At 37.2% G+C, this 16,247-nt stretch overlaps 1 pseudogene; it reads right to left on the bottom strand.

Annotated features, from left to right (window-relative positions):
• LOC136377184 (RNA/RNP complex-1-interacting phosphatase-like) overlaps positions 1-16,247 on the bottom strand; it is a 51,734-nt pseudogene that overhangs the window by 31,806 nt on the left and 3,681 nt on the right.

Genomic DNA, 16,247 nt, shown 5'->3' with positions numbered 1-16,247 from the left:
GCAGATCAAACCTCCCTACAAAAAGCTTCTCTAATATCCACAGAGAAGTCAAATCTTCCCCATTAATATGCATCTTAATACCATGTCCCTCTCTTCCTTGGCACTTGTCAAAGTTTAATTCTATATGCATTTCTGTGATTCGTGAATAGCTATTCTCTCTCTAGACTGCTGGGTTCCCAAAGGGCCGGTCAAGTGTATTTGCTCACAAACTCACAAGTCTTTTTGCTAGCACCCTGCACTGTGCTTACAAAAACAAATGCTCAATAAATATTTTCTGAATAAACAAACACAAATCAGGATACTGAAGCAACAACCACAGAAAAGAATATAAGCATCAAGTTTTTCATTAAGAAATTCTCTCTTGCCTGACCAGGTGGTAACACAGTGGCTAGAGCAATGGCCTGGGATGCTGAGGACCCAAGTTCAAAACCTCGAGGTTGCTGGCTTATGCACAGGCTCATCCAGCTTGAGCGCAGGATCACCTGCCTGAGCTTGCGGTGGCCGGCTTGAGTATAAAATCACAGACAGTATGCCATGATCGCTGGCTTGAGCAAGGGGTCACTGGCTTGACTGTAACCCCCTGGTCAAGGCACATATGAGAAAGCCATCAATGACCAACTAAAGTGCTGCAACTATAAGTTGATGCTTCTCATCTCTCTCCCTTCCTGTCTGTCTGTCCTTGACTGTGTGTGTCTCTCTCTCTCTCAAAAAAAAAAAAAAATTCCCTCTCAGTGAAAAATTAGCTGAGACAATAGCATACATATATAGTTAAAGATGTTCATAGAAGAATGTTCATTATTTCAATGTTTTATAATATCAAAATCTTCTGATTTTATCTTCATCAGTAAACAAAGGAACAATGCAGCCTTTAAAAAGAATGAGGTCACCAGATCTTCCATAGGAAGATGTTTGCCATACATTAAATTATAAAACTAAATACCTATATTTTCATACCATTAAATTACATGCATATGTTAATATCTGTATTTTCCAAGTGTGAAAAAAATATGCACTAATATATATACATTTTTAAAGTCTGAAAAAATATGCTCTAAATTACTACTGGTGATAATCTCTGGGTGGTGGGCAATATTGCTTTCTACTCCATACATTTCTATAATGATTGCATTTTTTGCAAATAATTGATATCAGCATTGAAACAAAACTTAGATGTGACCTGCCTGTAGTGGTTACCACTCACCTGCAGATGAGGTAGCCAGTCCTGTTTAAACCATGGGTGCAGTGGACACCAATAAGTCTGTCTATAAAACAGAGAATGTAGAGTTAAATAATTGAAGCACATACCCTAGAAAAAGTTATACAATTTTCAGAGTAACATTTCTGAGTTACCAAAACACGACTGCAACCTGAGAATAAATAAGTCTGAAGAGAAGTGTGTTTTCTTAGGAACACACTATAAAGAATCATCTAATATAAAATCAAAATTCATTGTCTCTGTGAAATTGTGCATAGTCTCCAATTAGATGCAATAGTGGAACCTAGGGAAGGCCTGCTCAGGTACTTACATTAAAATAAATCTTTACTGAAAAAAATCATTTGTCTCATCAGTAACTGATTACATCTAGAAAAAGGGAATTAAAAAAAAAAAAACAAGCTGTAAGAAAAATGAAATTCTTTCTCCCTTCCTGTCTGTCTGTCCCTATCTATCTCTCCCCGTAAAAAAAAAAAGAAAAAAAAAAAAAAGACAGTTTCTGTAGTATTCCTGAGTTCCCAAGACACAACCATAACTTCCCTCATTTTCTGCCCATCACCTGCCATGGCTTCATGATCCCTGTGAGGTACGCCCTACCGTAAAGAGCCCTGGTGGTAGTTTACAATGAAAAAGCAAGACTTGGAGATGTAAGTGCAGGCTACGCAGCAGGCAAACAGAACAAACACAAGAATCACTTCTAAGACTTTTCTCCCACTATGTCATAAGATTTATTAGCCTGTCATTTTTAAAATTATGTGAGAAATTACAAACAATAGCAAGCGACTGATTTCTGCAAAACATGTTCCTGTGAGTAGGTACTATCTGGTAGAAAGATACTCAGCATCTCCAGTCTGGATTACTACTTCCCCACTGATAATCTCTTCTGATTCATGATCCTCCATATGGAAGATGTCATCTTTCTAACATAGACACTTGGATGGGTTTTTACCTTGTTGAAAGAATAAAACCCAAATGCAGAGCATAGTATTTAGACTCTTAATAAACAGATATCAATTTGCCTTTCCAACTGAACTGTAAGTCCACAATGATTTGAACTATGAATTACAAGGACCTACATGAGCCACCTCCCTCATGTAGGCCATTGCCATCATCTCTGATCCCATTTTGTATTGCTCTGATCTCATTCACTCTCCCCATTCCAATGACACTGGCCTCCTTGCTATTCCTCAAACGTGCCAAGGAGAGTTGAGCCTCAGGGACTTTGCACTCACTATTCCCTCTGCTTTAGAACACTACCTACCCTGCTTTCCCCAGATATCCAATGGCTTGGTTCCTTCCTTCCATTAAGGTGCTGCTAAATTGACATCATAATAGATCAATTTCTGGTCATCTGCCACATTGTCTCACCTCTTTATTCTGTTCTGTTATTCTCCAGAACACTTAACACCATCTGACATTCCACACATTCACTCATTTATTTGTCTCTCTGCCACTATTATATGAAATATAGAAGGACAAGAAGAACTTTTTTCTGTTCCTATCTCCTAGAACAGTGATGTCACTCACCTTTGAGGGCATTATATAAATATTTGTTGAAAATGAATACATGAATTCTATGCCCTTTCACACTACCCTCTGGTGACACCAGAGACTGACCCTCCACGACACATGTTCAAGCCCTTCTTTTGTACCTGTTCCCAATATCTGAGCTGTCCTTTCCTCAATTTGGTCAAATCCTGTTCCTTGCAGCGCAGCCCAAACACTGACTCCTCAGTAAGGCCTTCCTCAATCTCTCTAAATTCCCAGTGCACTTAATTTATTCTTTTATTATAATTAACTCACTGACTTATATTTACTGCTTATTTATGTTCCTAGATAAGTGTCAATTTCTAATGAACAAAGACTGTTATTCACCTTTAAATCCACATACCCTAATAATAAGCCCGAAAAGCTCTCAAGTGTTTATTCAAACAATTTATTATCTTACTCTACCAGTTCTAGGGAGTGGATTGTGTAGGGTTGTCTTCTTCTTCAGTGAGCCTGGCACCTGAAGGAGGAACTTACAGCACAGGGAGCAAGTGCATCATAAGAGGTGTTTACAACCTTCCTTACTTGTACCCAAAGTAGACAGAGAAAAAATTTTAAGTACATATAATGACAGTGCAACTTCACTAATCCACTCTGTTTTGTTCTGCTATTAGGGATCTGTTTCACTCCAATCCTGTCTTTTGTTTTCTCTTTTATATACTCTAAAACACTAAGATTCTAAACTTTCCTTCTACATACTTACCTCACCTCTTAATAAATTTAAAAAACCCTTATTTGAGTTTATTATATATTTCCTATCCAAATATTTTTAAAATGATATGAGCAAGTTCAGTTCATGTTATTCACTAAATTCTCTTTCCAAACTAAATTATTTAATTGTAGCTATAAAAAGACAAACATTTTATTACTACCACCTGATATGTACACATCATCAAATACAACAAGCCTAATGTAGGAAGTATTAAAAATCCATAGCCCCACTAAAAATGCATACCAAAGTGCAGGTAAGAAAGATAACGAACTCACTATTATCTTCATTTTCCTTCAAGAAGCCCTTAACAGCACATATGAATTTAGAAATAGTGTCACCATCAGGCACCTGATGACTGATTGTATAAATCTTTAAGTAAGGAATAGTTTCTGGTAAGTCCTATGAAGCAAAACCATAAAAATGAATATTATTAATTTGCAGGGAAAGAATTAAAAAATTAATTAAATTGGCCAGAATGTAAACCAAGAGAGTATAAGAAATTTCATATGTCAGTAATTCTGATAAAAGAGCCATTTTTTCCCCAAAGCTGCTTCAACCAGGAAGTGTCACTTAATTTCTATTAAATTGACAGAATGGATAGTAAATAGATATATAAAACTGAAAGCAAAATTCATGTGAATGAATGCATATGTAACTAAAAATTGTATAAATAATTCTACCCAGTATTTTACATTTCAAGATCCATAAGGCAGCTGTGATATAAGTATAATAGAGTTGGAAGAACTATGGTTTCCCATTGTGAGATACAGCAAACTTCAGGCACTGGTGAGAACTGCTATTCTTATCAGGGGAGGGAGGGGAAAAAGCAGATATTGATAAAAGCCAGAAGAATTAAATGAAAATCCTTAGTTTTGAATTTAATGGAAAAGTATCAGTAGGAATTATGATGTATTGTGTATTAAAAACAAATGTACAAAAACATCTGCTAACTGTTACCACTGAAAAAGCATAGAAACAACTGATATTATGACATAAGGATTCAGGAGCCAAATTGAGAAGCTCCAATTGGCCAAACATAGGACCTCGATTGGTGCCTCAATAAGAGTAATAACTGCAATCAAGTCCCTAAAGCTACAAAAAATAAATAAAATTAAATGTAACTGGTTATCCCTGGAGGGTATTAGTGAATCAGTTCACTATTTTGAAAAATGTTAAACTAAAGAATCATGCCTCTCTAACTTGGCAATCAAATAGGTAATGAGGGGAAGCTTCTTTGAGTAGAAATATACCCAGCTAATCAATAAATAAAGAGTGATAGAATTCATCATTTTTGAAGCTCAAACTGAATTAATGATGTAGATATCAATAATCAGTGACAGCTAATATTTCAGAAAGAGGCAACCAGTTATATCTCCATGGAAGAACACATCATCACCTACAAAACTGTCCTGCAAAAAGGAAAAAAATCAAGACTGATTCTAATCAAGCCTAGAGGTTGAACTATCTATGTACAATAAAAGGAGTAAAAATAGGTTACAACATGTGGGGATGCAATCATCAAAATCATATGGAAAGAAAAACCACGTAATAATATCAATAAATGCAGAAAAAGCATTTGAAAAAATCCAGCACCCATTTAAGATAAAAATTCTCAGCAAAGGAATACAGGAAACATACCTCAACATGATAAATGCCATCTATGACAAACCCACAGCCAATATCACACTCAATGGGCAAAAATTAAAAGCAATCCCCTTAAGATCAGGAACAAGACAGGGGTGCTCCCTTTCACCACTCTTATTCAACATAGTTCTGGAAGTCCTAGCCACAGCAATCAGACAAGAAGAAGAAATAAAAGGCATCCAAATTGGAAAAGAAGAATTAAGACTATCATTATTTGCTGATGATATGATATTGTACATAGAAAACCCTAAAGTCTCAGTCAAAAAGCTACTGGACCTGATAAAGGAATTCAGCAAGGTGACAGAATATAAAATTAATATTCAGAAATCAGAGGCATTTTTATACACCAACAATGAACAGTCAGAAAGAGAAATTAAAAAAACAATCCCCTTCACTATTGCAACAACAACAAAAGTACCTAGGAATAAATTTAACCAAGGAGGTTAAAGACTTGTACCCCCAAAATTATAAAACATTGATAAAAGAAATCAAGGAAGATACAAACAAGTGGAAGCACAGACTGTGTTCATGGATAGGAAGAATAAACATCATTAAAATGTCTATATTACCCAAAGCAATTTATAAATTCAATGCAATTCCCATTAAAATACCAATGACATACTTCAAAGATATAGAACAAATATTCCAAAAATGCCAATGGAACCAAATAAGAACATGAATAGCTTCAGCAATCCTGAAAAAGAAGAATAAACTGGGTGGTATCACACTTCCTGGTATCAAGTTACACTACAAGGCCATTGTACTCAAAACAGCCTGGTACTGGCGTAAGAACAAGCAGATAGATCAATGGAACAGAATAGAGAATGCAGAAATAAACCCACAATTTTGTGGACAATTGATATTTGGCAAAGGAGGTAAGAGCATACAATGGAGTAAAGACAATTTCTTTAACAAATGGTGTTGGGAAAATTGGACAGCTACCTGCAAAAAAATGAAACTAGAACACCAACTTACACCATTCACAAAAATAAACTCAAAATAGATAAAAGACTTAACTGTAAGTTGTGAAACCATAAGCATCTTAGAAGAAAACATAGGCAGTAAGCTCTCTGATATTTCTCGCAGCAATATATTTGCTGATTTATCTCCACAGGCAAGTGAAATAAAGGACAGGACAAACAAATGGGACTATATCAAACTAAAAACCTTTTACACAGCTGAAGACAATATGAACAAAATAAAAAGACAAACTACACAATGGGAGAACATATTCAACAAAACGTCTGATAAGGGGTTAATATCCAAAATTTATAAAGAACTTATAAAACTCAACACCAGGAAGATAAACAATCCAATCAAAACATGGGCAAAAGAAATGAATAGACACTTTTCCAAAGAGGACATACAGATGGCCACTAGGCAGATGAAAAAATGTTCAATGTCACTAATCATTAGAGAAATGCAAATTAAAACCATAATGAGATATCACCTCACACCAGTCAGAATGGTGTTCATTAACAAAACAACACATAATAAGTGCTGGCGAGGATGTGGAGAAAAGGAAACCTTCCTGCACTGCTGGTGGGAATGCAGACTAGTGCAGCCTCTGTGGAAAACAGTATGGAGATTCCTCAAAAAATTAAAAACAAAACTGCCTTTGACCCAGCCATCCAACTTTTAAGCATATATCCCAAAAACTACATTACTGATTCAAAAAAAGAAATGCACCCCCATGTTTATGGCAGCATTGTTCACAATAGCGAAGATCTGGAAACAGCCCAAGTGTCCATCAGTGGCCGAGTAGATTAAAAAGCAGTGGTATATCGGCCTGACCTGTGGTGGCGCAGTGGATAAAGCGTTGACCTGGAAATGCTGAGGTCGCCGGTTTGAAACCCTGGGCTTGCCTGGTCAAGGCGCATATGGGAGTTGATGCTTCCAGATCCTCCCCCTGTCTCTCTCTCCTCTCTCTCTGTCTCTCTCTCTCTCCTCTCTAAAAATGAATAAATAAAAATAAAAATTAAAAAAATTAAAAAAATAAAGCAGTGGTATATATACCCAATGGAGTACTATGGGGCCATGAAAAAGAAGGAAATCTTACCTTTTGCGACAACATGGATGGACTTGGAAACTATTATGTTAAGTGAAATAAGCCAGGCAGAGAAAGAAAAATATCATATGACCTCACTCATTTGAGGAATCCAATGAACAATGTGAACTGAGGAACGGAATAGAGACAGAGGAGGAATCAAAGGGACCAGAGGGAACACAGACAGAGGGAAAGGGGATGATAGGATGGGATCAGAGAAGGAAAAGAGATTGGTGAAATTATATACACATAACACAGCGTTATAGAGAGCAGAAAAGCAAATTCTGAAGGGAAGGGGGGAGGGCACTGCAGGGGGGGCAAGGAGGATGTTGAGGGGAACACGAGGTTAGGGCGTTGCATTCAGGGGGACACCAGAATCCATGTAAACAATAAATTTAAATAAAATTTTTAAAAAATCATATGGAACAAACTACCTTATTTCTTCAAAAAATAAAACTGAAGAAGAGAAATTAGAGAGACATGGAGGGAAAACCTATAGATTAAGTAAGACTTCAGAGACATGACAATCAAATGCAAAGTGTGGACCTTATTTGGACCTAATTCAAACTCTTAAAAACAATTTTTAAATAAGATTTAGAGACAACTGTAAATCTGCATGCTGACTGGATATTTAATATTAAAGAATGATATTAAGGAATAAAGTTCTATGTTTTAAGAATACACCCTAAAAATATACAGGTAAAATGATATAACTGATATCTGGGGTCCATTTCAAAATAATATGAAATGGGTGATACAGGGAGAAGTACAGTGCATAGATGAAAGAAGGTATCAGCTGATAAATATTAAAGCTGGATGAGTTTATGGCTGTTCAACAAAACCCAGGGTATTATGTCAACTTTTATTTTTATCTGAGTGTAAATAAGGTAAATTTAATACTGTCTATTAATTGAATTTATTGGGATGACACTGCTACACAAACCATACAGGTTCCAAGTGAAACCTCAGTAAAACTCCCTTTTCCTCTGCCCAAGCAGTCTCTTTTGGTCCCCTTCGCCCCCGCCCTTTGCCCAACTCCACTAAGCCCACACCACCTTCCTCTGGCTAACACCCACTGTTGTCACATAGACAACAGTATGGATATAGGTTTTTTGGCTAATTCCTTCACTTTCTTCTACTTCTATGCATGTTTAAAACTTACAATGATTGTTTAAAAACAAGAAGACACTGTGGAAAACAGTCTGGCAGTTTCTCAAAGGTTAAACATAGAACTACCATATGGTCTAACAACTCCACTCCTACCTGTACATCCAGAAGAACTGAAAGCAGGGATCTGAACAAAGATTTCTACACCCATGTTCATAGCAGCATGCTTCAGAACAGCCAGAGGTAGAAACAATCCAGTGTCCATCAACAGATAAATAAGCAACATGTGGTATATACACACAGATTATTCAACCAGAAAAAAGGAATGCCATTTTGTTACATGCTGTGACATGGATGAACCTTAAAAACATTATGTTTGGTGAAATAATCCAAACACAGAAGGACAAATGTATGAACACTTACAAGAAATTTTTGGATATAGACAGTGCTGATAGTTACACACATTGTTAATGTATTTAATGCTACTGAATTATATACACTTGTGAATGATTAAAATATTTTTATGTATATTTCACAATAAAAAAAGAGGAATAACTGACTTCAAGTTTTAATTCTTCCTTTTCTGAGCCTGTTTCATCATCTGTAAGATGCGTAATTGTAATAATTTGTCCTCTGAGCTTACAGTAAGCACTCCACAGGAGACATCACTAGTGCTACTACTTCATCAGCTAAGGGAGGTCCATTCACTAAGGTAAGGTAAGTACTTTTTAAGTGGCAAACTGCTACACAAGCATGAACACAGGGGAGGTGTTATTGTTTCCCAAGGCCATGGAGCTGGTCAGGAGGATAATTTCTTCCCACTGATATGCCACATGGGCCAACAGAATACATGGGTTACTGTGTCACATCAAAAGATGGTAGGAAAAGAAAGCATACACCTCTGAGAACAACTTGTTACTGTGATGCTTACACACATGCTCAGGAAACTGCTTAAAACAAATGCTAAACACATAATGAGTATTCCTTCCTTCCTTTTCAGCAACTACTACTCTAAAAGCTGATTTTTTCAAAATATAGAACAAGGAAGCTTATAGACTTTCTTAAGCACATACAGACCTTTTGCCAAATATTGTACTTTAATTCATGACTTTAATCTCATTTTGAGATAGCAATTAAGAATGTTTAATTAAAGAAACCACTTGGTTCCCTCTTTCAGTTGTCACATGGGACAGAAGGCCTGGATTCACCTTAGCATAAGGTATTAATTAATTACTATGAATTATTATAGTATCAGAAAGAAGGTTCTTTTCAATTAAGATTTTCATTTACCTCTGGTTTGTAATAGCAGTGTATATATACTATGTTAAATCAATAATCAGTCCAAGCTCTTCATTCTGTTTGTAGATTCTGTTAAAAAGTTCCAAGGGGGGCCCTGTTCGGTTGGCTCAGTGGTAGAGCATTGGCCTGGCATGCAGGAGTCCCCGGTTCGATTCCCGGCCAGGGCACACAGGAGAAGTGCCCATCTGCTTATCCACCCCTCCCCCTCTCCTTCCTCTCTGTCTCTCTCTTCCCCTCTCGCAGCCAAGGCTCCATTGGAGCAAAGTTGGCCCGGGCATTGGGGATGGCTCCATGGCCTCTGCCCCAGGCGCTAGAATGGCTCTGGTTGCAACAGAGCGATGCCCCAGATGGGCAGAGCATCAACCCCTGATGGGTATGCTTCATGGTGGATCCCGGTCGGGCACATGCGGGAGTCTGTCTGACTGCCTCCCAGTTTCCAACTTCAGAAAAATCCAAAAAAAAAAAAAAAGTTCCAAGGGGGAAAAGCATTCTTTTGGGGCAAATTTCCCATCAGAACTCTGTCAGAAAGAATGAAATATGAAACCGCAAAGCTGTGCTTAAAATCCTGTATTATGTAATCACTTAGTCAAGCCCTGTGATGCTGACATAGAATAAGTTTCAAGGGAAAGTTTTCACTTTCCTGGAACTTACAAGCTATATTTCAATCCTTTCATCCAAAGAGACTAAAGCGAAGAAAATAAGCTCCTGTTATACTGATTTCTGTGTTTGTTTCATGTTGGTCTCCCAATGAGACTATAAACTCCCAGAAGGCAGGGACCTCCAACTGAAGTGCCTATAAACAGGCACACATAAATACTGATTAAATATGTGTACACACATACACACACACACACAAAGAATGGCTTTTATTGCTAAATTTTCTTTAGGTATTTGGCTTATTTGTGTACTCTGTTATATTGATCTTATTAGTTATTTCAGAGCCAACAACATATATATTTTTTAATGAATACAGTCGTTTTCAGAGCGATTTTAGGTTCACAATAAAATCTTTAAAAAAAAAAAAAAAAAAAAGGAAAGTTATGTCCCACGCCCCAGTTCCTGTGTGGTCCTTCCAGAGAATTTCCAAGTGCTTACATTCACATTCATTGTATAGTGCATATAAATATTTATTTGTACAACTACAGATATTCTCTCTTTTATATAAAACCCCATACTGCACATAGTCTACAGTATGTGCCCCAAAGCAGCACAGCTCATAATTCCAAGTCTTGAGGGAGAACGGTGCGGAATTAAAAAAAAATTGACTTATCGAGAAAACAGAATGGGATTGGGAGGCCTCTTCAATGCTGATGGCAATATCCCAGTGCCCCATAGCCTCAGTTTGTTTTATTAGATAGCCATATGCAAATAAGGAAGTCTTGGATACAAAGTTAAACATCTGAGGCAAAAACAGGAACTCTCCAAGGCATAAACAGGAATCCTCCTACCATGCATAAGCAAAATTAACCAACATTAGAATAAAGAGTGAGAGGAAAGGCATGTAAATTGTTTCCAGTAACTTAAGCAAGCAAGTGAAATGGGTGCAAATACTCAGCATCATAGCCAATATGGAGGTGGAGGGGGGAGTACTTAGCCTTTTGCTAAGCTTCAAATTTACAAACGCTTTTATTTAGCCACTTGTAGTCTACAACAGTATGGCTATAAAAATTTTATAAGTTTCCCAGTCAATTTAAGTGTACATCCATTCTATTGTTTTTAATGGTAACATAGTATCCCATTGGTAAGCACCAAAATTTATAGAACCAGTCCATTATTGATGGACTTTTGTTTTTAGTTTTTTTGTTTTGGTCCTCTGTTACAGATAGGCTGCAATGTAACATCCTTAAACATGTATAAAAGTATATCTAAAGTCCTAGAAGTAGAATTTCTAAAATGAAGGATACACAAACTCAACATTTTGAAAAATACAGTATTACCCTCCGAAAATATTGTGTTAATGTATACTTCCACTCACAATGAACTTTTTATTTGGTTCCTATCATGTGTCAGGTAGTATGCATTTAGATTTTAGAAATACCAAAAAGTAACTGAGGCAAAGGTGGATGTCAGGTCTAAGATTTCCACAAAGTATCCGGTATAGGGAAAATCTATTAATTTTGCTATGACTGAAACAGCAAAGGACTGCAAGTCCTACATTGGTCCAAAGGCAGAATAGAATACCAAATTTCAGGTTAAAATGTAGATAATTATAATAATAAATGCGTTTAGTTTTTTTATTTTTAGTTTCAAATTTCTGAATGTATCCTATCCACACTATTAATAATAATCTCCACAAACATTTCAGATCTGGGTAAACTGAGGGCCATAAAGGTCAATTATTGAATAAATGAATGAATAAATGGGTCAAATGATCATTAGTTTTAACATTCCTGCACAAATCATATTCTAACCAAGTTTATATCCATAAGCATTTGCAATTCTGAAAACTTCCATGTAATTAAAAATGAGTTACTATTAGTAAATTGCTATTTAGAAAAAAATATCTAAGTTAGTACAGCACAATTTGAAAACTTACAACTAGGCATATTCAAATTTGGTCCTAAATCATAAAATAGTCATTTGGAATTTAGGTGTGTAATGGTGAAAAAATTCTATTGGTACAAATATCTGTAGACATGAAAAAATACAAAATGTAACATAAAATTATCTGAAACTAGAAAAACAGCATTGGTCTTATGCTTCTAATTTGCTAAAAGACACAAGCTTGAGATGGGAAGAAACTAAGTTATAGTTGACACAAGAAAAATCTCTTCTAGGCACCATAGGGTTTCCAAAAAGAATGAGAATTAGCAAAGAGTGGGCCTTTGGATGGGAGTAAATCCAACATGAGGTAATATAATGCCTTAATAGATAGATAGTACACTGGACCAAAAAAATAAGAGCAAGGGATTTTTGGAGCTCCAAACAGCTAAGTAGTTGCCACTCTAAAATCTAGCAAAATCTGGTAGAGCCCATGTACCAACCATATAGGGGGGTTGAGTGTTTCCAGTCTTTAATGATTCAAAAGTGAGAATAACAAATAGTCAAGAGGTGGATGAACTGGGTATGATTCATCAAGACAAATCCTAGTTATTATCCCATTGGATAAAAAATGCAGGTAGTTAGTCCATGGGACAAGACAAAACCCTAAATGTAAAAAGAAGGCTGTCTTTAGGTCAGGGTAGAGCTTGATTCTAAGTTTCAGTGTGTTGGACTAAACTTCTTTAGTTTCCTCCTCTGGCATTTAATATTTTTGTAGAGCTTAAGATGATGGTGATCCAGGAAGTAAAGTTAAATGGCTGGAACTATAGAAAGAAAATAGCTATGGAGGCGGTGGGCCAGAAAATCCTAATTAAGTGTTTGTTAATAGAATTGAATGTTGGAACTGAGTATTTTAACATGTATACATTTTATTATTGCTACCAGACTTTATGTTACCACAATTTACGCCAATCTTACACCACCCATCCTAAGTTACAGTGACTATGCATCCCCTTGATTTCTCAGGGAACACATTAAAGAGGACAGTGGCATGGCTTGCAGATATTAAGCACAGATTATTAACTTCATGTTACAAACTGGTATCTTGGAACCTGACATAAAGCTAAGAAGAAAAACTTTTTAAAAAAACTTGTAAGTTTAAGCTATATCTCTATGCTGCAACACCCCTCACAATTTCTCATATAAGCATCATACATCATCTTTGAAAGGACTCATAGAAAAGTAGGTCTATAGATGAAATATGTTTCTCTGAAGATCCTATCAATGAGTTCTGTGGGGTCTTGGCACTTATATCATAATCTTCCCAATCACTGGTACTAAAAAAGACCCCAAGTAGATTGATCTAGGTTTCCCTGAAAGCTTACTGTAAAGAAAAATTACAAGTGCCCTAGCCAATGGCAAAGTGGAAATAGCACTGTCCTAGAGTGTTGTTTGTGGTCACGGGATCAAGCCCTTTAGGGTGCTAGTTCTGAAAAAAATGATTTGATGCTTTTCTCTCACTCTGTCTTAAAAACAAACAAAAACAAAGAAAAATGACCTAGATCCATAGATTTCTTCCCCAAAACCAACTTACTCTATATATGGGGGTGAGGGGGACTACAAAAGTAGGTTTACAGCTGTTAGTACTCAAAATAGAGTTTATTCTTCTATTATTAATTACTGTACTTTTTTCTATGCAACTACCATACACCTACTTTTGCTCCACCCTGTATAAGTCATTAGCCCTCACTCACAGTCACAACAGTGGTTAGTAAAAAAAGGATTGAACAGGGGAAAGAAAAACAGAGGCAATCCAGGCCACGCCAGGCTAACTGCACACATCTGTTCTTGTGCTTGGGTGCACAATGTAACACTACAACGGCTGATTCTCCACAACATCCATCAGGTCAAGTTAGACCATGATACTTCTAAGTAAAGTCATCAAGAAAAAACATGCAGATCTCATCAGTTGGCACAGAGTTTAGAGCACTGACCTGGGACACTAAGGACTTACGTTTGAAATCCCGAGGTCACCAGTTTGAGCTTGGGGTAACTGGCTTGAGCATGGGATCATAGACTTGATGCCATGGTCACTGGCTTGAGTCCAAAAGTTGTTGGTTTGAATGCCAATGGTGCTGGCTTGAGCCAAAGGACACTGGTTTGAGCAAGGGGTCACTGACTTGGCTGGAGCCTCAGAGTAAAGGCACATGTGAGAAAGCAATCAATTACCAACTAAGGTGCAACAACTACGAGTTGAGGCTTCTGTTCTATCTCCCTTCCTGTCTGTCTCTGTCTCTCTTATAAAAAACAAACAAACCAAGAAAACCTTTTTTAAATTTAAAAAATAAATCCACATGTATCTTTTTTTCCTGTCCACCTTCACCTTCCCTGTTCCTATTCCTCACGAATGTCCTTGTCTTTGTCTAAGTATTCTCTTCTTTCTACCAGGCCAGGCACCAGCATGGCTGACAGAGAACCCTAGAGGCATAAATTCTACAGCGCCTGTTGGCTAGAGGGCAGGAGACTACAGTAGCTGCCACACAGGATAGAGTTTAGGTGAGAATGAGAAAGGCAAATCTTGTGACTGCCTCACATGTGAGAGAGCAAAATGGCAGGGTGACTACATAACCCAAGGAACCAGATGTAGAAAATTACAGGCAGAGGAACTGCAACCAAAGGCTGCAGGAGGAAAGGCTTGCCATCAGCTGACCTCTAGCTTTTTGGTACTGTGTTTGCTTTTTTGTGTGTGTAACAGAGACAGAGAGAGACAGAGAGAGGGACAATAGGGACAGACAGAAAGAAAGAAGCATCAACTTGTAATTGTGACACTTTAGTTGTTCATTGATTGCTTTCTCATATGTGCCTTTACTCTGGGGCTCCAGCCAAGCCAGTGACCCCTTGCTGAAGCCAGCGACCTTGGGCTCAAGTTGGTGAGCCTTGCTCAAACCAGATGAGCCTGTGCTCAAGCCGGTGACCTCTGGGTTTCAAACCTGTGTCCTCTGAGTCCCAGTTTAATGCTGTATTCACTGCTCCACCACCTGGTCAGGCTTTTATTTGCTTTTAACGGGCAGAGTCCATTTGGGGAAGCACTGGACACTGAAAAGAAGACGCCTGCTGCTGGAAGCTGACAGAAAGCAACATCCATGAGTGTAAGAATGCACGATCAAAGCTGCTCTCAGAAACAATGCCTAAATGAAGAAGAAGAAAACAGTGAGCAGAAGGCCGATGCAAGCCCAGCCCAGCCCAAGAAAGGGAGCAGTCAAGAACAAACTAAAAGAGCCTTGGACCACATCATTCTCCACAAAACACACTCATCAAACTTCAGTTGACTCTAACAAATTGACAAAAATAATTCCTGAATGCAATTCCTTTGCTCCTCAAATGTTGCTGCAAATTCACTAAAAGTGGACTGATGTCATTTCAGGACAAATGTAATTGTGCAACCTAGATGTCCCATTTCTTTCTAAAGATATTAATAATATAATATATATAATGATAAATATATATTTTAGACACTATATTACAGAGATTATAATTATTTACTAATTAATTATGTTAATGAATGCCATTAAGGAATAATGAGACTATTTCCCTAACATAAGAGCCTGGGGAACTTGAGATAATTACACGTCTCATTGACGATCACGTCAAACTCCAGAGCTCAGTCATAAAGGTGTTGGTTTAGTTCCCCTACCGCTCTTTCCATCCATTCCTGTTTTCTTGTTGGCAATCTGACCAACCTATTGGCTCTCTCAGCCCTTTAAACTTTACTGACTGCTTTGTGACATCATTCTCCACCAAACCAACCACCACCTGTGAGAATCATGGGGTTTCCATGGATGTGTAAATACATTTGGATCATCGCAACTGGCCAGTACCATTAACCAGTGACCAGTGACTAGTGACAGTGGCCAGTGTCACCAGTAACCTTTATACTGGACACATGTGCTCTTTGGCTCTAGCTAGTCAGACATCTAGTATTGTCTTCTCATCCAATGAATTTATTACTGATATATTGACCTCTTCTTTAATCATGTCAGGTAAGGAAAAAGACTTTCTAACGTTTTATTAGATATTTTCCCCCTAAATTTAGCAGTAGAGCCAAAAATAGCATAGAATAATGGTGGAAAGTACTGATCTAGAAATTGGAAGAACTGATTTGTTTTGATTTTGATATTTACTGGCTATGTGACCAT

The sequence above is a fragment of the Saccopteryx leptura genome, chromosome 6 (genome assembly GCF_036850995.1).
Source record: "Saccopteryx leptura isolate mSacLep1 chromosome 6, mSacLep1_pri_phased_curated, whole genome shotgun sequence".
Lineage (NCBI taxonomy): Eukaryota > Metazoa > Chordata > Mammalia > Chiroptera > Emballonuridae > Saccopteryx > Saccopteryx leptura.
Note: the sequence above shows the minus strand (reverse complement) of the source record. Positions and strands in the feature narration are given on the sequence as shown.